The sequence below is a fragment of the Pristis pectinata genome, chromosome 6 (genome assembly GCF_009764475.1).
Source record: "Pristis pectinata isolate sPriPec2 chromosome 6, sPriPec2.1.pri, whole genome shotgun sequence".
In the NCBI taxonomy this organism is placed as follows: Eukaryota; Metazoa; Chordata; class Chondrichthyes; order Rhinopristiformes; family Pristidae; genus Pristis; species Pristis pectinata.
The window spans coordinates 39,451,904-39,472,700 of NC_067410.1; the positions used below are offsets into that span (position 1 = coordinate 39,451,904).

Genomic DNA, 20,797 nt, shown 5'->3' on the forward strand with positions numbered 1-20,797 from the left:
CTATTGATGATGACAACCCACTTTTTAACGTAATATTGAAATCACGTCAGAAATCATTTCAACCAAAATGAAATCATGACGTACGAGTATTTATTTCCCCATTTCCAGAAAATGAACATCTATCCTCTGACAACATCCAGAGTTCACTGAATATAAATTTAGTGTGGGCAACGATAACCAACCCTCAACTCCTACAATGTAACAGCTTATGGTTTTAGTCGCAGGTAATCCAATGATAACTAATATTCCCAATTTATGTGTGTTAATAAAACAGCCACAAGTCTGCTGTATTCTGGTGTGTTAGAGATCCATCTTTATCCAATTCTTATTACTCCAATAAGCAACTTTTTGACCTCATTCCTTTGTGTTTACCACACCCTCAAACCGGTATTGCTCACAAATCTTAAAACTATTCCTTATGTTTCCAAGCCAAAATGTGACCAACAGTGGTCACAGCCCCAATACATGCGGTGATCCATTTCCCATCTTTGCCTGTCTGAGTAGCTACCGATAACTGTTTCTGTTAAATTGGCATCTTTTTAGCCACTCTGCTACTTGGAATGCTGACCATGCACGTGAACGTATTACATCAAAGGCCTTTCAAAAGTTACATTGAATTACATTGAAGATACAGTGAAGAAATAAGTCACTCGGCACAACCCTTTCATGTGACATTTGTGTTCCACTCGAGCTTTTTGACCTGGGCTCAACCTATTCACCTTAGCTCTACTCCTTTGCACAAGTTTCACATTCTCTCTCCTCTCTTGTTAAAAGATATTTTATCTTATTCCTTGTTTTAATTGCATTGGTGTCTGGCTTTGATTCTCCCCAAAATTGAAAACCATCTTCATCTGTGCTATCAGAAACAGGTGATTTTAAAAATTAATTAGACTCCTCTTCAATCACTCATCAGCTCTTTTTAAGAGAAAACAGACAGGATTGATTCATCCCTTCCCAATGGATAAACATACGGATTTCTGGCTCATTCTTGTACTTTTTTTCCAGATCCTCAGAAGCACCCTTTAAGAACTTGGTGAACATAATCTACAATTCTCATTTTTTTCTTTCCAGCAGCAAACTCTACCACTTGATCCATTTTAAAAATATTTTATTAAACTCTTTCTATTTTATGTGATCATTGATTTGCATGTTGAGATTACTTTTTTGTATTTTGTACTCCAAGTTCCCATTGTTTCCCCCTTACGCATTATTTTATTTTAAATTTTTATTTTTCTGAACATATAATCTCATATTTATCTCAGCTGCAATCCATTAGTAAATTATATGTCAATAATACTTGTTTATTTATGCCTTGCAACATCCCCCCCCCCCCCCCACACCACCTTCATTTACCGACCCTACCAGGCTCAAACCACTTATGGAAAAGGGTAATAGGATTAGAAATGCTTTTAGCATTAAATTAATAGGTGAACATATGAAACATCTCATAATTTTGCTTTTCAGGTAAAATCTGAGTTATTATCTAAACAACAAACTGTGGCGTTTATTTAGCTGTCACAACTGTGAAGTATTTTGAATTGGTTCAAAGAGTATAACCAGTTCAAAATTTACAAAGAGGAAAATTCATCTTTGAAAAACACTGTACATTAAATGACAATTCTGCCAAAACAGCATCTCAAAATTTTGTTCATCTGTGTTCAGAATTGAGATAAAGTAACTTACCCTAATAGCATCTGGCCAAACTGACTCAAGCTTCAAACATTTCAGTGAAATACTGCAAGATATAAATAAAAGTGAAACATTTAACAGAAGGAGATATGTGTAAAAGAAAAAAAATCAGGGGAACGAAAACCAAAATTAAAATATCACTTTCAAATATGTATGCTGTAAACCAAGATGTCCTCCAAATGCATTTGTTGAAATTGGTAAAATATATCAAACAAACATTAGTTTACATTAAGTCTGGATTCTCCACTAAGATCCTTACAAAGTACATAGTTTTTGAAACAGTGTCAAACTAAATGCTTTAGTGTTAGCATAAATTATTCAACAACGTTCAATTGTTAAATTTTGGGCTTAAACTTTGAGGCTATCTTGCTGGCATGGAAATGTCATGACACCTGAGAAAGTGTCAGACACAGAGTGATATCATAGCTATAGTTTTGGAAAGGGACTTTAGTTCAGCCAAGTACAAATGTTTCAAGCTGAGATTCATGGTCTCGTGTGTCAAAATGCTCAAATTCTCCAGTAATACAAGAGTTCACAGAAAAATTTTGCAGAACTGGAAGATCACTATAGTGTTCAGCTCAATAGGTGGAACTGAAAATAAATACCTTTTCTAACTTGAAGGGCAGCAATAGGGCAATGACTGATGATGAAGAAGGTTATCAGCTTCTTCAGTAGTGATCATATTGTTTCCACAATGGCACTTTACAAAACGCCTTTTGAACACGCTGAAACTTTGCTGGGGTTGGAAGGAATTCATTCTGTGCAAGTCTGTCGACTGCAATTTGTCATCGTTTTTGATCTTGGATATGGGTCCAAGTTTAGAGATAGGAGCCCAGAAATAGGATTGTGCCGTGCCATGTATAATGTAATCCATTTTCAATGAGAGATCTACTGTAATGTTAAACAAGGGGTTTATAGTGTGGGGTTTGATGAACAAACATGTGGCAGTGCCTGGAAATGAGTTCAACATCTGCTTTTGGAGTATGTATGCTCCTTCTATCATTGTGCTGCCAGGCCTGCAGTGCAGAAGCAGGCCATCACGGTGCTCATGAGGGTTGCTTCACTGTTACTTCACGTAGGACTGCTGAGTAGGTGTCAGCTCATAGAATCCAAGCACTGACAACATGCCTTAGGTCCTGCTTAAGCACTTACCCTCACATAGCAATCCTTCAGAAGTCTGAGTGTGGCCTCTTCTCTATTCTCTACAGATCTCCAAGCCTCCTCAACAACTGGTCCGTCAGTTGCCTGATTCCCCCTTCCACCCCGACTATCAATCCATCAGCTGCTCAACCGCTTGTTCCCAACTACAAATCTAAAGGTTGCCCACTGACTACCAAAACATTCGTCACTACATTTCGCACTCATCCTCAACTACCATTCATAACAACCCCCTCCCCCCAACACCACCACCTCTCCAATTACTCTACCCCCTAAATCCCGGACTTCCTTGATTTCCTCTGCACGCCCAGATTGGGGAAGAGTGTGACGAAAAAAAATCTAATACAGGATAACTTTGGACTTTGTTGTGGTGGAACTTTCAAGTAACATGTGTTGGCGCACCATACACAATAATTTAAACACATCTTAGCAGCACCATTCAATATTCTGGAAATGGTCTTTGCATCTGATGTGCATTTTTGGTGAATGTGATACTCTTGAACGATTTGCCACACTGAGGAAAGAGCTTAAGTAGGTATAAGTGTAAGAACAAACTCTAGAAGCCTTGACATGGTAGGATTTCCCTATTGGAATCTCCTTTTTCCCAGCTGAATCTATGAGGCTGATGTTATAAAACGGCCTGAAATCTCTCACACTGTATCTGCTGCTAAAACAAAAGATGCAGCCTCTCTTAATTTAATAGCTCATTATAAAACCGTAACTTTTCCTTACTCATAAGTTGGAGGATTACTGAGGTATTTGTTCAGAGAAATGAGTCAGAATTCATAATAAACTACACAAAATGCAGGCCCCATTGTTGACGAAAGAGCAGATATTAACTTCTGGATTTCTTAAAAAAAACCTTTATTTCCCACAACCAGACACTTATTTTCTATTTAGTAAGATTTCAAATTAGCTTGTGAGTCACTGACAAAGGAGTGGAAGCAAGTCATCTTTGACCTTGAGAGACTGCTGGAGAAGAAAAGAAATGCAAATAGCATTGTATTTTTTGAAGTCTTGAGTGTGTGCTTGTGCCATGCCTCAATGGGAAGGAAAGCACCAGAAATAGGATTTTAAATTAAATTTGAACACTCTCACTGTGGATCAAAAATGGGCCAATGTAGAGAAAATGTGTTTTTTTCCTGGACCATAGCTCATGCAAAAGGGTTTAACCGCAGAATTAATTTGCAGCCTTTGAAGTCTTCAGCTTTTGACTTGGGCACATGCGTGAAGTTACAGAAATTGTCAGAGGTGTATCAACATTTAGAAGACTGCACTACCAGAAGCTATTTGGCTCACAGGGGGCAGTGTATTCAATCGTGTAACAAGTTGACATGTATACAGCATAAGATGACTCATGTACATGATTTGAATTCAAAATTTCTGATAAAACGCAAGTTTAAAGGATTCTCGACCAGATATTTGGGCTCAATGCCTGCGGCACAGCATGGAACTTTCCAGAATTATCCTCGAGGCTCCAGTGTCATGCAAGAATTAACGGAGCTCTGGGGACTTCTGTGTGAACTCCAGAGTCCGTCAGGGTGAGTTCTGTTGGGGTCCGGTTGGTGAGGCATTGCTACGAGTCATTTAAGACGTTGTGCAAAGGGAAACTTAGCAGCAGGAGCCTGTGGCCTGAAGAGTCTCAAGACCAGCCCAGTGCAATGGTTCCCAGATGTGTGTACTTGTTACATGATCAAGGTACAAAATTTAAACCTAGCCTGATCCCACAGCCACTCCAAACCCAGACTGCACGAAAGGACATTTTGACAGCAACCTGAACCCAAAGGGTCCCATTGAGCTCTTGTTCAGCTGGAAGATCTGCAGTGAAGCCCTATGTTGAAACACAGGACAGGATCCCTGTGCTCTCCTCACTGTTTGCAGATAATCAGCCTTATCACCTCCCCCAGTACTGAGCTTTAATGTATTTACTTATACAAGGTGGCTGGGCTCAATCTAACCCAAGCCAAGTTGGAGGACCTATAATTTTTTTGATATCTGACTTGGCCCCAATAGATAATAGTAAGTGCTGTTGAGCTCATGTCAAGTCAGCAGACTTTAACATGACATGATTTTGAAATAAAGCACGGTTTTAAATGATAAAATTGCAGCTCAGTACAGTGCCGAAACATGTGCATTACAAATTGATTAGGTTTGAAAAAAAATCGGTATAAAATGGGTTGTTCTTAGGAATGGCACCAGTCAAATCACAATAATCTTCGGTGAATAGCTTTGAGAGGCTCCCAAGAACAGTATCTCACCAATGACTCCTGACAAAACGTTGGATGGAAGGAGCCCAAAATAAGACTCAAAAGATCATGCCCTCATCCACATCAAACGCCTTGTCAATAATCACTCTCTGGACACACACATGAAGAAGTGTTATTCGTTATGGAGCACATGAGAGCACTTTCTGCTTGAGAGTTATTGCTGGCATAACTTGGCATCTTCAAGACAAGGGGGAGGAAGTTGAAGAGATAAAGGCACAAAAAGAACCACATTGTTTGATTCTGAACTGGGGAGTTTTGAGGCATGCAGTCCGAAGATATTTCACAGTTCGCAATTCAAAGTAAATAGACCATTAGGAGAGCAAGTTATTTAGAACAAAAACAATTTTCCTGTTTTAAAAGACTGATCATTGCAAACAACTTGTACAATACAATTTTAAAACTTTAATCAAAAAATTCTAATTTATTACTTCTTTGTGAATGTAATGAAACAAAATACTTCTGAAGTATATACATAGAGGAAGATAGCAAGTTTCTAATTGGTGAGCACATGGACACAGCGTTGTTTTTCCCTTGGTTCGCCTTTAATCACAACACAGGGGAATGTCTGTTGCTGAGAAATAGAAAAGCAGATGATAAGCAGATAAAAACAAATTTGAGTTATTTTTTGATTATGAAGTCAAAGTGAGTAAGTTAAAACATAGCATGCTGAGTTCTGAGTCTAAAAGTAATGGAAGAGGCAAGATTGATTGATGAGCATGCACAGAAATTGTGGGGATGACTACTTGCACCATAAGATTAAAACAATTAAATGCAGCCACCACAAAGAGCGGCTTCAAAGCTTAACAGCTGATGCTTGCTTAGTACTTCTGGAATTGTGGCACTTCTACTATTAAATAAAGGAGCTTGTAAACAAAACAGGAACACGCAGAGATCCTAAGAGCAGTATGGCAAATTGATGTAACATTTCCTTTGTTGCAACACTTTCTTTGTTGCAATTTTGTAAAATTCAATCTCAAAAGCACAGCAGACCTTCCGAACAGCAAACTCTTATGTTCACCCTCCCCAAAGGTAAGCAACAATACTTGGGTCCCTCGACTTACTCTCACATTGCCAAGTCAATGCAAAGTTGCAACACTCTTAAGTCAAATCACATAACCTAGCTACGGAAGCATAAATAAAATTGATCAACTCACTGAATGAGATTTTCTGCAATGTTTGCACAATGGGAACAAATGAATAAAAGAAACATGGCATCATAGGGCTGTCATTGCCCAATACAGTCAAAGGAAAAATACATATGCTTTTTATTAACGCTTCCTTGGCCCTAATCTTTTATTTTTAACAAATGTAAACATTATATATCTGAATAATACACCAGTACTTAAAATGTTCCAAGTCCGCTTTGCTTTGAGTAGGTTATTACAGTATGGGGAAGCGAATCCAATTAATGCTCTTGGATGAACAGTTAATTTATTATCTACTAATTAATCCCTTAATTGAGTAACTGTAGCTGGATTCTCTTGTATCTCCTCATGCATATTTATTAAATATTAGGCACTCTATGAATAAAGAAATATTTTAGGACAACTATATTAGATAGCTACAAGGATGGCCATTAACCACAATGACAAATTTCAATTCAACCTTTTGTTACTTCAAACCATTCACAGTTCTTCATTCAATTCCATCATCTCCAAAATTGCTGTGCTTCCCCTGAAAGTTGTGATGTGATACTTACCCGGACATACTGACCTATTTTCACTGAGACCTACCAAAAATGTGAAATGATTAAGATTGCTTACTCCTCACGCATCATTAATTCAAAAGTACAATGCTGTGATTGATAAAAATGTACTCTTTTGTTCTGTTCCTGTTGCACATTTTAAGCATGTCAAATTGTATTTTGTTGAGGCAATTCCCATTTGGTGAACAGGTTATTTTAAACCAGCAGACGTAAATAATACGTAATAATATCTAAGCAACCATGCATATAAGTGTCTTTCACTGCACATTTCCAACACAGTACTGGATAGATTCTTTTTAGCATCGCAGTTTACTGAATGAGATGGCTAAAATTTTCAAAAAACTTTTGTTTTCCGTATTCGCACAATGATAGAACAATTATTCATTCAAGATCCAGCACTGTCAATAGCCTTAAGTATCAATCTTATTAAAAAACAAACAGCTTTATCCGTAAAGTAAAACTGAAATGTGGTCACCTCTTAATTGGTACTTTACATTAGGTTGTATAAATAAAACTTTTTACTGCAGAATAAAGGACATGCAGAAATACCTCACTGTGTCTAATTTTGTTTTACTGATCAAAATGTGTTGCCTAAAACAGTTCTGATCATAAATGTGCTTCACCTTGATCATTTAACATCATTTAAGCTGTGTAAATCCATGCAAAGGTCTAAGTTTTGCTGCTTAATGTTTGATCTGTATAATGAATGGGTCAAGATCTCTAATCTGTGCTCGGCATCAGTGAATCTGGTTCTGAAAGGACCTATTGTCTATGAAACTGTATCATTGGTACTGGTTTTTTTTAGCACTGCAGGTGAGCAAAAAGGGAAGTGCATAATTTTAACATGATTTACACTAATCCAGAAATTCGAGTAGTACCATAGCATGGGCATTGCAAATACACATTGGAGATAAACAAGTACTTGATGTCAATCCTTGTCCCATATTGATTCTAAACCAGTGCTGAAGATACAAGCCATATCACCCAATTTACAGAGCCCCGTAAGTGAAGTTCAGGGGACTCTCTACTCAAGGAGAGGCAGGTTCATCCTTTCTCTTTGGGTACAGAGTGACACTAACCAGTAGCTCTTCAAATCTATTGGCACTGGAAGATTTTAAGAGCATTCCATTTATACATCTGAAAAGTACAATGAAATGAAATGAATTGTTTCACTCATCTTACATACTGCAATTCCATGCCCCTGGTGTAGAACTGGGATACTGTCTGAAAGTAATCAATTGAACCGATGTGCTTTCAGACATGCTCCAACCCAGATCCAGTTATTCTGTCTGAATGCAGTGGCATGTTTAACTAACATGGTCTCATGGCTTCAGATCTATTCGGGCGTATTTATTGACTGTATCCTTCCAGGAAAAGCCTTGTCGGTCTGTGCGTGACAAAACGTTAACTCAGTCTGCTCACTCAGACAAGAAAATCACCGCATTCCAACAACAGTTAATACAACATAAAAGACGAATACATGAATAGTGAATGCAAGTCTATATTCTGTATTCTATAAATTTAAGTTAGTAGATGTGAACAATCGTTGAAACTGTTCTTACGTAAACACAACAAAACACACCTTTTCCACAGTCTGAGTAGTAACCTGATCATCCACCTTTATGGAACATTCTTGTTTTAGCTCCATTAAAATGAGTGGCCTTTTCCAGATTAATCCATGGAGTGTTGCTTTCATGTATGGACACACTAATTATGGTAGAAATCATGACCTAGTTTACAGCATTCATGCATTCAAACATCGTTGTAATTGATTGGTCACCTTATCCCCAGAGTGTGACCCCCAGTTCTAATCGAAAGACCCCTGGTTTCAAGACTCACCCTGATCTGACAGACCAATCCAGAATCCCAAAACTGTGACCCCTTGTTGACTGACTGCTAATTGATTGCTTGTTCTCTAACCATCCAAGATTTCCAACTTCCTCACAGCCAATCCTTGGACCCTGATGCCAAATCCTTACCAATAAACCTTCTTCACCATATTGTAATTCTCAACTCTAAATGACCAAATTCTTACTCAACCCCAGTCCAAATTGATGTAAATCTAATCCCAAAACTGTGAATATACCAGTTCTAACTAACCAAGCCCCTGATCCCTGGACTGTGACTCTTAATTCTCAATGACTGACTCCTAATCCCCAGACCATAATTGCTGCTTCTACCAAAGCAAAATCTTTACCCTAAATTGGACCCCATATATTATCTGCCTAATTAGAAGTAGTCCTAACCAACTGGCTGCATATTCCAAACTGAAGTACATCCAATACATGTTTTGCACAGATGCGCCCGAATCGTACCAGCTACAAATTATCTTCCAGTGAAGTAAGGTTTATGCAAACCCAAATGATGTTATGCAAACTAAGTCTGCATCCCCTACAATTAAGAAGGTTGAGAGGCGATTGGATCAAAGCCTTTTTTTTAAGATAGCTAGGAGAACCAATAGAGAGAGAGAAATTATTCCTACTGTTTGGGGAGTTAGGGATTGAAAGCACAGACTTAAGTGCCTGACCCTTCAGGAATGAAATAATAAACAGGTAAAACACAATAGAAACTTCAACCTCTCTTCTGCAAACATCAAAAGAAAGTAAGGTTATAAGGCATTCCATTTAAGCACCAAAACATTACAATGTGAATCATGCAGCAATTTTTTTTGCAGTTCTGGCAAGCAGCCTGTTTACGTGATGTAGAACTGAAATACTGTCTGAAAAGAATCAAACGAACCTACAGAAGGATTGATAAACCAAGACTGATAATTTTTTTGTCAACCAAAAATTTAAGGGGAAACACGGCAAAGGATTGAGGTTACATATCAGCCACAATCTCACTGAATGACTAGAGGCTAAAGGGCCCACTCCTATGTGCTATGTAAATATCTCAGTGTACCATAATCCTTTTTTTGTCTACAGTATCTTTGATGCACAACATAATAAATCGCCTGCAGCACTGGGCACAATCCTTTGAAAGATACAACTCTTTCTTTTATATGCCAGTTGGCAACTGAATCGTGGGAGATTTTTTAGCTGGGGGAAACTTGCTCCTCTGAGTAACCCGGTTATCAGAACATGAAGCATTTTGTGATAATTGGCATATCAAAGCTTGAATGATAATTCTGAGAAAACAACTTATCGTGGTAATGTTGACATGAAAATATAAATACAAAGCAACGATCAAGAAATTGTGATAACAGGAATTTGGATGTCAATAAATATGCAACTCAACTCGATTGTGAAAGACAGGTTGATTAAGAGCAGTGTCAGAAAAAATATTCCTGTGTATATTGAAGGCCAGTAGAAGCCTAATGCACATTTATAAAATCAAATTCAATAGTCAATCATTTTTCTCTTAAAAGTGTACAACTAACATAATATCAGAAGTATAAAATGAAAACAACATGAAATATAATTAAAGATGAAGGCTGCAAATCATTTCTTTTGAATTGGTTTCTGCCATGGAAATTAAATGTCAATTGTTCTCTTATCTTGATCTTTACCCCATTCCCCCAACCCACCCACCCCCATAGCATGTTTTATGTTACTATTTGCCTCGAAATTGCACCAAGATCTGCATTATTTTTATGTGCACACAGGGCATATAAACCATGCTTCCTGGGTGAGACTGTATCAGAAATCATTCCAGGTTAAACAAAACCCAGAGAATAACCCACGTATTCCCAAACAAAATCCATCTGAATGTATCCAAGGACAACATCACTTATGCAGCTGCCATTTCCATGATCACTAATGCTAAATGGTGCAGAAACAAGGATTGCACTTTTATCAGCGAATCTGGCAACACATTACCAAGCAGATGAGTGAACCAATGCAACATCAATGTTTAAATCACAGCATCAGTTGGCTTCATTTTCTATGCTTAGTGTAATGCAAAAGCATTGCCATGAGTTTACTCAATAATTGCAGCATTTCTGTTTTCAATTCACTGCAAGATTCTGCAATGTTTGCCAAATTGATCAGCGTGTACCTCACAGTAGCATGGGGCCACTCATGGCATGAGATCCTTTCAGAACACTGGTATCTATGGAGACAGGATGACCTCTGTTGCCCCAAACTTGGCATTTTCCTGCACCCTCAGATGGTCCCTGAGGTCTGACTGCCTTCCCAGTGGACAACAGGGTATTGATATGGCTGTTGCAAGCTCTATATAGAAGTCTCAACAGCAACTACATAGGTAAAGTTTTGCCCAATTTTGCCATTGTTTTTGCAGGTCATCTCATTGCATTTTGTGCACCTTAGAAGAGTGAAATCCAGACTCAAAGCAACTGTGATCGTAATATCTGAACAGTATAATACCTCTAAGTACAACAAAACTACAACATGCATTTCAATAGCAGCTTTAACACAGCAGAATGGCCCAAGATGTTCTACCAGGTGTTATATATAAAAATATAAAATTGCACTAAGACACATTCAGAGATATTATAGCTGATGGCCAAAAGCTTGGTTAAAGTGGTAGTTTTAAGGACTACCATAAGGAGGAAAGAGAGCTGGAGATGAGGTTTCATGGGTTTGCAGCTAAGGGCATACCACCAATTGGTGTAGAGATCAAGAGGCCAGGCTCAGGGAAATGCAAACTGTAGAACTGTATGCAAGTTAGAAAGGAGCAAGGCCATGGAGGGATTTGAAAGTTAATACAAAAATATAAAAACTGTGCTCTTGCTTAACTGAAGTCAGCTCAGATCAAGCAGACACTGAGATGGGTGAGGAGGATGTGACACAAGTTATGAAACAGGAAGCAGAGGACGGTGTGAAAATTAACAGGCAGATAACAGAGATGAGTTACATAAGAGTCCTGTTAATGCTCGACACTGAGGTATTCCAGTCTGTTCGTTTGGCATATAATATATTGTTTGAAGAGCATCGACTAATTATAACTCATAGCCACATGAGATAATTATCTTATATTATCCACTTGTAATAAAGATGGCAAAAAGCAACACCTACAACAGAGGTCTCTGCAATACCCCACAGAGCAGCACCACCCCATTAACAGCTGCAGTTAATTGTCAGTTCAAGTGGGTCTATATTGGGGAACATTGCCAAAAGTCCAGATTTCTTAGAAGAGCTTTAATGAACAGTGTTCCAGTGAAAAATGTCAGATATATAATTATAGGGAGACTGTTTCATAATGAGAGGTACAAACTCCCTCCCCAAGCTCAAGGAGAGTAACGTTGTGAGGTGTTAAATGCTGTGAGAATGGAGCCAGGTTATGTGGGGAGTTGAGTGCAGTGAGATCTGATTAACAAAGCTTCACCTGAACAAACTAATTAGTGGCTTGGAATATTTAATCACCTTGGCTCTTCCAGCCTCTTCCTTTACTGATATTCTTTTCAATATTCTAGATTAAGGTTCTATCAGTTTACAGTATGTTCAAGAGCATTTTTTCAATTGCTATTTCAGGATGGGGGTATTGCTGGCAAGGCCAACATTTATTGACCATCACTAATTGTCCTTGCGAAGGTGGCGGTGAATCACCTTCTCGATTTGCTGTAGTCCTTCGGCTGAAAGCATTCAATGCTGCTGATGAGGAAATTCCAGGACGACACAGAATGCCGAGGCATGTCTGATGTTGGATGGTCTACACCTTGGAGGGGAAGCTGCGGGTTGTATTCCCATGTGCCTGCTGCTGTAAATACTTCTCGGTAGAGCTTGTGGGTTTGGGAGGTGTTGTTGGAGAGTCTGTAGGAGTGACTGTCATACATTTTAGCGATATTGCAGGGGGGAGTAACCATGCAAGATGATGGATAGATGCCAATCAAAAGGGTTTCTCTGACCTAAATAATGAAGGGCTTAGAGTCAGAGTCCTAGAGAGATACAGCACGGAAACAAGCCCTTCATCCTTTTGAACACTCACCATCAGCCACTAGTCCTACATTAATCCCATTTCTTTGCCACTTTGTCTTTGACTCCCCCAAATTCTACCACTCACTAGGTGCAACTTACAGTGACCAATTAACCTATCAACTTGCACATCTTTGGGACGTGGGAGGAAACTCAAGCACTTAGAGGAAACCCACGAAGTCACAGGAAGATCATGAAAGCTCCACACAAATAACGCCCAAGGCCAGTATTGAAGCCGGGACTCTGGCACTGAGAGGCAACAGCTGCACTAGCTGCACCACTGTGCCGTCCTTCTTGGGCGTTATTGGAACTGCACTCATCCAGGCATGTGGAGACTATTCCATCACACTCCTGTGTGCGCCTTTTAGATCGTGCAAAGACTAAGGAGTGAATCACTTGGCACAGAATAGCTGGTCACTGCCCAGCTCTTGTAACCATGCTATTTATGTGGCTGGTCCAATTGGTCCAATTACTGGTCATTGTTGACCCCCCAGTAATGTTGATGGTGGGGGACTTGGTGACAACAATACTTCTGAGTGCCAAGGGTAGGTGGTCAGACACTCTCTTGATAGAGATTGCCTGGCACTTGTGGCACGAGTGTTGACTGCAAATTATTTCCATATTCCTTACAACATAGAAGGCCTTTGAGCACATCGAGGAAATGCTGACTGGGAAATGCTGACTCATAGACCAATCCCATTCCTCCACTAACTATCCCTGAAACCTATTCCCTCCACATTCCCATGCACCGTAGCAATTGATAGTGGACAGTTACCTATCAACTCGCACATCTTTGGCCAGTAGGAGGAACCCAGCGCACCCAGAGCAAACTCAGACACAAGAAGAACATGCAAACTCCACACTGACGGCACCAGAAGTTAAGATTGAACCTGGGTCACTCTTGCTCTTGCTACGCTCAGACAGAGACTACTTCATTTGCTGTGAAGTTGTGAATGGAATTGAACATGACCAAACATCCCCAATTTCAGAAGAATGAACTTGGAGTTTCAATTGTTCATTTTTATACAGCCGGGCTCTTTTGAAGTTCAAGTACTACTCCAGAGATTCGCGGAAACGCTGCCTTTGAACATTCTGACTTTGCAACTCCAGCAGACATGTGGCCAAGGTCTGTGACATCCACTGCACGGTCCCCGCTAATCCCGGCGGGTATGTATCAGGAAGGAAATGACCTCCAACGCCCTTTGATCTTCAGTAAATATCTGGATTGGGGCATGGTACTATTGCATCCATCCTGCACAACCTTATAACCTTGGCACACTGGGCATAAAACACACGTAGCGAGGTGGGACTACGGTCATAGACTACATGGAGAGTGTACTATGGCCTGTGTTCACAACTCCTAAGATTCAAGTATTGATATCCCTTACTTTACTTTCAAGGATGGCACTGACATAACTGAATTGAAAGAAATATAATGTGAAAAGATTTTCAGCTAGAATGGTAATAAGATTTTCCACTCCCTGTTCCAGTGTGGCAAACCTGTGCCTGATCTGCAAAGCATTGCTTAGTCATTGCAACTTGAAACATTACCATGGAGCAAATCCCAGATTTTCATCCAAAAATATCCCCCATATCGGAATAAAGGGAAAACAAGGGTAACTGCAATAAAATCAAGCGTCAGCAGCCAATCAACTTGAATTTCTGTTATCAATATGGAAGTTTATGAAATACTGCTTGTGCAATTTTTCCATATTATGAGAGAGAGTTTGTTCAAAAGAATATTGCAGAACTGGCTGCAATTTTAGAACCAAATAGCAGAAAAACTCAGTCACTAATAATCAGATTCCAGATTCCAAATGACTTGCGTCTAGGATGGAGACTCAAGTCCTTTAGGTCTAGTATTGAAAAGTCAAGATGCTGCACGTCTAGGTTTAGTGTTTTTCCATAAATCTTATAAGGTGGAGTGTTAACAATAAAAACGCACTGGATAAAACTCACCCTGCTGCTCTTAAACTTCCAAGTATTATCACATGCAGCTGCCAAGGTCAGGAGGTTTGGTCACCCTTATAATATGGCCACCCTCATGGCTTTCAACCATGTTCAAGTTGCTCATCGCTATTACGTGACCTGAGCTGTGCGAGAACCAAGTGTCATACCACTGAGGTGTCAATAATAAAATTCAGAATAGTAGTGCTGGAACAAGTAAAATCCCAGCAACATCCATTTATCTTACAAAACAATTCACTTGTATGACCACCTTTCAACATCATTCCATTCTTTCTTTCATTTAAGTTACCGAGGATTAGTTCTTCTGTCTACTGGCGTCATAAAAATTCCATCCAATTCACAAATTACATTGCCTTCCCAAACAGGCAAGTGCTCCAGGCCTTTAACCTACTGTTTCATGAAGGTACTTGGTGATTGCAGAGAAAAACAAAGGAAAGAGAGGAACAAGGCATGTACAAGTAAAGCTGAACTTAAATTGAGCTTGTCAGCATGAAGACCAGTCAACAACAGCAAACTTTTAAATTGAGCTCTGTGCAACATTCGATTTGTAGGTAATACTCTAAATATATTCAGCATTTAAACTGTTATAGATTGTACGATTTGACTCCATAAGATTTGGTTCTATCCTGCTTACTGAGAAAACATCCTGGCAATTAATAAAAAAATCAGCAATTGGATGGCTTTACTAGGTTTCCAATCAGTAGCTTTAAAGTTAAACTTCCTTAGTTTGTGAATGTATTGGTTCATCTTGATATTAGTCGTTACAATTCAGTGTGGTACAGTTTTTCATGGAAGTGTGAACATTGCAAGTCTTTTAATTATGCAGGTAGATTGAATTAAACATTCCTGTAATTATTTTATTTCTTCATTTTTCAGGATTTGAGCATTGCAAGCATTTATTTTACATCTCTCATTGCTGTTGAACTAATGGCTTGCTGCCTTCGTTAAGAGACATTTAGGAGTCAGTCATGTTGGTGGACCTGGAATTACATTCTGGCCAGACTGGGTAAGGTTAAGAGATTTCCTCCTGTGAAGAACATTTATGAACAAGGTGGGTTTTTACAACAATCCAGTCGTTTTGAGGTTGTAACTGCAAACAACCAATGTTATTATTTTTAACTTCTAGATTGTTACAGTAAAACCCTTTTAATCTGGCACTCTCGGGAGCTTGGTGGCATCAACCAAGCAGATTTTCTGGACAATTGCATGCAGAATGGATTAATAACCCAATGCACTTCTAGTTCACTTTTTTTTTGAGGTGTTTCACAGTGCAAATAAGAAATGTTCCAGTGAACACAGTAAGTTTTAAGGGAGCTTGGGAAACAGAAGCAGGTGAGGTTCAAAGCAGCATGGGAACTGGAGCCCCAGCGAGTCAGAAGGGTGTGCAGGAACCAGGCCCCCAGTGTGTCCAAGTGAGTAGGAAGGGAGCACAGGAACCGGAGCCCAAGTGAGTGGGAAGGGAGTGCTGCAAACCTCACCTGGTAAGCCAATGAACCATTGGAATTCAAATAGTCAGATCACACATTATCAGAGTTTTACTGCATCACAAATTTAAATTCCACCATTGCCACGGTGGGAGTTGAATCCAACCAGTGTTAATCCTGGCCTCTGGATTGCTAGCCCAGTAACAAACTCTGTCCCATCACCATCCCCCTGTACATTATCTGGTTTACTCTCAGTCCTCCAGTTTTCCAAATTGCACATCAGCTTCAGCTAACAGAATAAGTCGAAATCCATGTTCACACATCTTGATACAGGGAGATATCGGAAACGAGGCCCTGAACTATCACCCTCCTCCACCCAACTTTCTCTCTTAGTAATAAAGTCAAGAACACATCAATGGAAATACCAAAAGGGAAGTTTATGGCCTGAAGCTTGTTAATTGCTCTCACAACTGCCACCATCATTGTTGCCTTAACTGGGAGGTTGAAACCAAGCCCCTGCATTGACTCAAGTTATGCTTTCAACTGCTTCTGGCAACTGGCCTTAAATTCTCCAAGATCTTTCTACAGCAGCCTTCAGGAGAATGCCACACAACTCTTGCCCTCCCTCTGAAACTTGGCTCTCATGCTCCTCCTCACACCTGCTCCTCCAAGAACATCACTAACAGCACACTTCTGACAGAGTCGTTCCACGGTGCCTTCCTCAGAGCTTCCAAGCTCAGTAATCACCCTCCCTGATGCCTTTACACTGGTCCACCACCATCAAATGCTTGCATATTCCAAAATTTCCCCATCACTGGCACACCCAGAAACCGCTCCCACTGCTCCCACAGGACAGGACTTCTCCCTTTCTTGTTGCTATTCCACGATATCATTTCCACCACAGAGCTGACATATTCCAAACAATCTCAAATACTGCAACTCAAGGTATTTCTTCTGGCTCTTTCAGATGTCACACCCCCCTCCTCATGCTTCCATAGCTCACAAACTCTGCTCGCAAACCCCAGAATCAGCCTTCCACCCAGCTCCTCCCATTGCATCCTGTTCCTACAGCCTACCAATAAGACAATTCCCACCATTTCCTTCCCTGCCTTGGCGGTTAATAAAAGAGATTAAACAAATGCTTAATCGCATAGCAATCAAACATACTGATTTATGATTTTGATACAACCATCGACATAATTACAGAACTGAAAATAGATATATATCCATCACTTCAATGGTAAATGTGGTTTGATTTTCGCAATCACTGCGAGGTGCCTTGATAATATATTGTACGTTGTGCAGCATATCCAGTGAAACAAAAATGATGTTGACTTGTGCTGCTAAATCTACTCCTGGAATTGACTTCATCCTTCTGAGCTTATAAATAGAGAAGCAAATTTGCTGCAACCATTTTTAGCAGTCATAAATAACTAATTCAAAATCCCAGTATCTAAATGTTGGTGCATGACATTCTCATGCCCACACTAATCAACTGATAAACTACTATATCTTGGTTCTTTTCGCACAGTCTTTCTTTGGAGAGCTGTTTGAAATACTGGAAGGATTTGTGGGCCAATTAACATTAATTAGTCTTGAAGTGAGCAGCAAGGACAATTTAAAGGCTTCATTAAGTGCCATTTTATTTAAATCTACTGAAGAGGTACATTTTGCTGCAGTGTAATTTTCTTGTTACTAATTTATGAGGCTGGTCCCAATTAGTTCACATCTATATATGTTTTAATTCTTCAAACTTGAAGTCATGAAATTTCAAATAATACCTTTTGAATTGAATAATAATTAATGATGAATATGAAATATAACTCATATTATCATTATATTAATGATTCATACATGACAGTTATGAAACACAGTTGTCTGCTTGAAATCTATTTCTATGATAACTCACGCCCATATATAGCATGACAAGGTGAAATTTAAATAGATCATTTACTGTGGTTGTGCTTTTAGTACGATGCACTGTTTTTCACATGTGAACTAATGTTTTTGATCAAGGAAATTCCATCACAAATTTGCAATCATTTTCAAATTAAGTCATTAATATACTAATACTGGGAACCAAGGGAAGAATTCCTTGAGCCTGTTCTGCCATACATGAGATTATGGCTCATCTGTGTCCAACCATAATATACCGCCTTCCCCACTTCCTTTAGTACCAAACAAAAACCTATCAATTTCAGGTTTAAAATTAAGAACAACTGACCTGGCAGCAATTGTTTTCATAGAAGAATGTTTCAAAATTGCTTCACATCGAAGGACTGCTTAACTTCTCCCATTTACTACCAGCAGCCTTCAAAACAGCATAATAACATACTGACTATACCTCCTCGCGCTTAGTCAGGAACTCAAATGTCCCATCTGAAAAAGGAATCAAGGTGATGTATGAAGAGCCTAGCTACACCACAGCTAAATGTTAATTCTCATCCTCTCACTGCTATACTCAGTTGAAGAGGTAAATAAAGCCATTAGGCATCAAAGTTGGGGAGACAGAATTCTACACAGCATCGTGGGCCAAAAGGCCTGTTCCTGTGCTGTACTGTTCTGTTCTATGTTCTACAGAAATTCAGGATGGATATTCCCAAAACTTCCTGTAGAACCCAGGACAGTGATATGCCAATGAACTGCAAGATTTTACCAGCAGAGTTCCAAGGGACTAGCAGAAGTCCAAGTTTGTCTCCAAACCTGGAAAGAGTCGGGTAGCTCAATGTCTCCAGTCAAGGATCCTCTTTAGTTCCAGTTTCAAGTTCATGGTGCAGTTCCTCCTGGTAAGGGTCAGGCCAATACTTGATCTTGTGATCTCAAAAGAGCATGCCAGATTTATAAATTGTTGTAATTGCTGTGAATAGTTGCTGGCACTGGCAAGTCAATAGAAGCTGAATATCAATACAAGTTAAAAGCTTGTTGGACATGCATCGATCTTTCCTCTGTGAGGCAGAAAATTATACTGAAGCTATCGAGGCCTTTGGCTCTCAAGCTCTCATCAAACCAATTACAATATGTCAACCAGAAATTTTAACATTCTACCTGGCAAATAAAACCAGCCATGTGAATAACAAACTGTCACAGAGTTCTGCCCTGGCACAAATCCTTATTAATCTTTACACCAGTGACGTTCCTGAGACCAGACCACACAATTCCCAGGATGCAGATGTTGCACTCCTCAAAATGGCAGGGTGCAATCAGAGTGTGAATTGCCACTCAAAACCTGAAACTTGACACCAAGACCACAATCTCCATATTCTATCCTAACTCTGAGACCACTAGATCCCTCAACATGAGATTTGTGATGTTCCTCCTGGCAATGCACACATTTTTTGGGCGTCGACACAAACACTGGTCCTGTCGGCAGTGTAATAATGCATTTTGGTTTGTGTAAAGGTTCAGATGCAAAACTGACAGAAAAATCAACGCTACCATAAGAATACTCAGCAAAATACTCAATACCACCGTCACTGCTCTCTCCAAGATCTTATCATCACATAATAGGTATGATGCAACTTATCTTCAAGAACATTTTAAGACCCCGGCTAACCCCTAACTACCATTAAACCAGTGCTGTGTACATTATTTGCACGATGAGGTCCTACAAATTGGAATCAGGTAGAAACACCTCTGTTGGTCCAATTGGACATCAGTGGCCTGAAATCTGGGTGGCCTGGAAACTCATAATTAAGCACTCAGTTGAAGACCCCCTGTAGGAACTGCCTGGATTCAGGCTGAACAGAAGGTTATGGGTTGTACTCAGTTGAAATCAAACAATGTCGTAGGGCTACCTCCTTCAGAAGAAACAGAAAGACAGTGAATGTGAAATGCAGTTTACTCATCACATAGTCAACTATTTAGAGAAAAAACACCAACACGATACATCAAGGGAATTTTGATGACATTTAATAGATTGTCAAACCCAACAAAAAGGTTTGCTTACATTTTTTAAGTCTATGTCTCCTTGTTCTGGATTCGCCAAACAGTGTAAACTGTTTCTCTCCACCCATCATATCAGATTCCCTTAACGTCTTGAAACCGTCAATCCGATCTCACCTTATTCTTGTAAGTTAGAAGAAATGCAAACTCTCTCCTCCTAAGTTAACCCTTGGAGCTTTTTTGCATTCTGGTAAATCTAAACTGTACTCCAGCACTCTGTCTATGGTCTGATCAGAGTTTCACATAGATGTACCAAACAGTTGACCTACCAGTCCTGAGCAATATTCAGTACTTTGGAGAAAACTGAAATATTACTGCGGGTATATTAGCCTATATGCTGCAAAATGTCCCCTGGGTCCAGACTAACATCACTCACTCACACAAGGAGCTGCTTCTTGAGATTCTGTATCTGGGTTAGACGATGACATTTTTCAAACATAAGCATGTTGGGGAATGAGAGGGTTGGGACAAGAAGGCTACTCCCACCCCTGCAGGAGAATGGTATCTTTTCCACTTCAAGCACTGGCCTCTTGCATTTCATGAACACACAAGTTCACCATAAAAATGAAGCCATCATTGACAACTTTCTCACTACAGAATGGGAAACCTACAAGTTAATGAGCCACAAATGCTTAATTGAGAAAGAATCATGTTTCCTTGCTTTCAAAGTTTCTTTGAGAGGCTTTCTTCACAATGATTACCCCGCTTTTGGCTACGGCAAGTGTTCAGTACCTCCATCAGTAAATCTGGTGCAGGAATATAGTTTGGTGG

The 20,797-nt window shown here is 39.5% G+C and overlaps 1 protein-coding gene across 18 annotated transcripts in view; it reads right to left on the reverse strand.

The window, feature by feature from the left end:
* chl1b (cell adhesion molecule L1-like b) overlaps positions 1-20,797 on the reverse strand; it is a 689,122-nt gene that overhangs the window by 539,100 nt on the left and 129,225 nt on the right. For 16 of the 18 annotated variants that reach the window (XM_052017114.1, XM_052017119.1, XM_052017121.1 and 13 more), the window contains one exon: positions 1,684-1,735. The exons of the other annotated variants lie outside the window; for them this stretch is intronic. The gene's annotated coding sequence lies outside the window, so the exon portion shown is untranslated. The remainder of the gene's footprint in view (positions 1-1,683; positions 1,736-20,797) is intronic. 18 annotated transcript variants of the gene reach the window in all.